Source organism: Halyomorpha halys, unplaced genomic scaffold (genome assembly GCF_000696795.3).
Source record: "Halyomorpha halys isolate HHAL.00 unplaced genomic scaffold, Hhal_1.1 Scaffold861.1, whole genome shotgun sequence".
Lineage (NCBI taxonomy): Eukaryota > Metazoa > Arthropoda > Insecta > Hemiptera > Pentatomidae > Halyomorpha > Halyomorpha halys.
In genome coordinates, this window is record NW_027115122.1 from 15,791 (window position 1) to 20,138 (window position 4,348).

General features: G+C 29.0%; 1 non-coding gene across 1 annotated transcript; it reads left to right on the forward strand.

Annotated features, from left to right (window-relative positions):
- Positions 1-391: 391 nt before the first annotated feature.
- LOC112211310 (U6 spliceosomal RNA) lies at positions 392-497 on the forward strand. Its single transcript, XR_002945542.1, has one exon. It is a non-coding gene; the product is annotated as a U6 spliceosomal RNA (small nuclear RNA).
- Positions 498-4,348: the final 3,851 nt, after the last annotated feature.

The window sequence follows — 4,348 nt, forward strand, 5'->3', positions numbered from 1 at the left end:
ACCCCACTAAACCGAGAGTAGTACTCTCCAAGGACGATTTATAAACAATTTTGTACAGTAAATAAAATAAATTTTGTACAATAAATAATCAACCACTTTGTAATGAAACGTAGTATTTATAATTAATGGATTCAATTAATAGAATTAACGTATACTGCGAGGTGAGCAGAGTGGCTCAGTGGTAAGACTCTGTAATACTAAGTCCAGGGACCTAGGTTCAAATCAGGTCTAGTAGGTAGCAGATAATTATTTATCACTCAAATTAAAGCTATTTTAATGGACTATAAAGTAGTTTATAAATAAATAATTCAAACTCTATCCATTATAGTCTCAAAACTTTTTATTTCTCTTATAAGTCCAAAAATGTGGAACGCTTCACGATTTTACGTTTGTACTCGCTTCGGCGGTACATATACTAAAATTGGAACGATACAGAGAAGATTAACATGGCCCTGCGCAAGGATGACATGCAAAATCGTGAAGCGTTCCACATTTTTGGACTTATAAGAGAAATAAAAAGTTTTGAGACTATAATGGATAGAGTTTGAATTATTTATTAAAAAATTACCAGTCTCAAGAAAATATTAAGATTATAAATAAAAAATTAGTTAATAAAGTTTATTTTCGTAGGAATAGTAGTTATAAAGATCATTGCTCAAAATAAATTGATTTATAGTTGTTTGGACAAATGTGCCAAATTTATATTCATATGTGAATATCATAAAAACTACTACCCTTACAAAGATATATGTCAATAACCTACTTTATAGTAAGTTAAATTTCCTTTATTTTGAGTGTTGGGAGACATATGTGCGCCTTATGGGTCTTGAAATTTATTTATTCAAAAATCAAACATTTTATACGAACAACTAGAAATTAACAGTTTGTAAATTTATTTTGTCGAATATCATAAAAAGATAAACGTTATTAACTATTTTATCATAAATTTAACTAGCTGTAATTTGAGTACTGACAGACATTCATACGTCCTATGGTTTATGAAATAAAGGTTTTTATAAATCAAACCTATTGTCCGAACAACTATAAATCAATTTATTTTAGCAAATATTATTAAAATTACTATTCCTATTAAGATAAAGGTCATAAACTACTGTATAGTACATTAAACCAGCTTTAATTTGAGTGCTAATAGACATTTATACGTCACATAATTCCTGAGATATAGATTTCTCAAAATAAATTAACTAACTAAGAATCTTTCAGTATATTTTTAAAAAATGTAGGTTTATCTCGAGAACTATTGAACGGAAATAGCTCTATTAGGGTTCATATTTTAGCAAATTTACTCTACTTTATATGATGTTGATCTTAGGTTTTCTAGTATTTTTGGTGGTTTTAAAGATATAGAGATCCAAATGAAAAATATTTTTTTTTAACGTTTTGAAACAACCGCCATTTTAATCCCCCTACCTATACTTGGTACTTATTAATTTCGACATATCTATATCTATTAACACTCAAATTAAAGCTAGTTTAATGCACTACAAAGAAGTTTATATACGTAGGAGTACTAGTTTTTATGATATTTGTTAAAATAAAAATCTATTTATTTTATAGTAAGTTAAATTTCCTTTGTTTTGAGTTCTGGCAGACATTTGTAGTGATTAAGAATACTGAGATATATTTTTTCAAAAATCAAAAAGTTTATCCAAACAACTAGAAATTAACATTTTGTCGAATATCTTAAAACTATTATTCCTACGGAAATAAACGTTATAAAGTACTTTATTATAAATTCAACTAACTGTAATTTAAGTGCTGGCTGACATCTGTACGTGTTATGGTACCCAAGATATATTTTTTCATAAATTAAAATTGTTCAAACAACTATAAATTAATTTATTTTGTTGAATATTATGAAAACTACTGCTTGTACAAGGATAAATGTCATAAACTACTTTATAGTACAGCGAACTAGCATTAATTTTAGTGCTAATAGACATATGTACATGGAATGGTTTTTGAGATATAGATTTCTCAAAATAAATTCACTAACTGATTTCTAATTCATTTTTTTATGAAATGTTGCTTTTTAAAAAGCTATATCTCGGGAACTATTGAATGTAAATAGCCTGGGTTTATATATAGGGCTCATATTTAGGGCTTATATATATGGGCTTATATATAGGGCTCATATTTAGGGCTTATATAGTTTATATAAGGGCTTATATTTAGGGCTCATATTTTAGCAAATGGTGCTCCTTGTGTTTTATAGTTTTGGTAGTTTTAAAGATTTAGAGCTCTGAATGAAAAAATGACTTTTTTTTAATATTTTGAAACTGCCACCAACTTTATTCCCCCTACCTATACTTGGAGGACTCATTAATTTCGACCAGTAATTATACATAGTTTTCATTAAAGTAATAAAAAATTAGTGTGAAACGCCTTTTTTTTTTTCTCCTCTTGAGCTTTTATACCGATATAGTGGACTAGGGGAACCTCAGGTCGAAAGAATGAATATTGTACATAATTGTGTAAATGTGATTAGTGCTTATTTTATTAATTTTTTTAAAATATTATATTAGTTCAAAATTTTACTTATTTAATTTTGTCCTATTTTGATTATGTTAATTTTATTTATTTTTCTGTTTATAAACATATAGAGATTTTATATAATTAGATGTAATTGTTTTATTCATTTATATAATTTTGTTATGAATATGTTCATTTTTCACCATTACTTAATGCTCTAGATAGAGGCTGATTGTAATATTTATTAATAATTTTTTTTAAAATTATTTATTTAATTTAATTTACAACTGTATAAAATAATACAATAGGTAAATATGTAGTATGTTTCATATACACTTGAAAATCTTGGGAAGGAACCACCCATTGGTACACACACATTGGTGGTACTTAATTTAATAATAATTAATTTAAATTAGAAGGATTATCAGAGATTGTTATCGGAGGATTATCAGGAATTGTTAAGGATGAAAGATTAAGAATTAATGGGTTAGGATGGTTAAGGATTTTGGAATGAAAAGACGCATATCTGTTTTGGGTCAAATCTGCATCGAATGGGATGTTAAGGTTTTATCAATAAATTAAAAAAAAAAAAAACAATCGTAAGTCAACCCTGTGGGTTCAAGGAACCCATCCCGTGCCTAAATAAAGTGAGCACTCTTAATTGGAGAACATTCTAGATGCTGAACGTAATCATGAACAAATCAGGTCCTTGTAGGGCCGCCTGTAACTGAGGGAGTTGAGGCGGAACTGTACTTGCTAACACCGTACTGAACCACTGCCTCCCCCCCAGGGTATTATAACAGTAGAGATCTTCCTTTTTTTTCTTATATCGATCATTTACTTACATCACACTTAAGCCAAGTACGTTGCTACAAGCTTTAGGGGAAAAAATCATACACAGGTTCTCTCTTTTATGAAAATTAATTGAAAAGTTTTTTTTTTTTTAAACGATAGATCCTTTAATTATATTTTTCATTAGTAGAAATGTGACTCTTTATTCTCAGTAAACAGAATTTGATTTAACTACCGAATCTTCGCACAGTTATTACCTTAAGCGAAGGATATATATTTTTTAATTACATTATGACTAAGGGACATTTAAATGAGGACCTAATCCCGGACTATCCCGAGGGACTTTCATTAACAGGAGCCGGGAGAGGACCATTGTCCCCCCGACAACACAACTCATTTGCTCTCCCTTATGAGATTTAATTAGGGTTGTAGTATTGGGCCCATTAGCATTTACTTCATGGCCCTATAAATGGATATTGCCTCCCGGGCTCGCTTAGGCCCTGTATTGTCGGGTCGGTTATTGAATCCAAGGATTTGTGTAAGTCACTTACCGATCTTATCACTAAGTAATAATATCTGTAATATATATATATTAGGGCAGTAGTAGTGTGATAAAGGCGTACAAGTAGCGAGACAAACATCTAGAGCAGCCCTTCTCTGCGGCACACTTATTGTCTAAAAAAAGTTGTCTAAACAAAAACAATTATTCTTATCACGACTGAATATGTAAAATTATAAGTGTAAATTAAATCTTCAAAAATTTATTAAAAAACAAAATATCAAAGGAATTATATCTAAACTACATTATTTTCAATAAGTAGAGGTATCTATTTTTAGTAACTATTAGAAGATGTATCTATTTTTATATACAGGGAGATGGTCAGGGTTGCGGTCAATAGTGAAACAAAAATAGTTTTTAAACTATTTATTTTCCAACGTTTCGCCCCACTTTGCAGGGCTTCATCAGGGCTATAAAGATACAAAATGAAACTATGTTAAGATAAAATGATAGAAATAAAAATAAAAAGATACAATGAAAAGAATAAAAAACAAGTAACAAAGG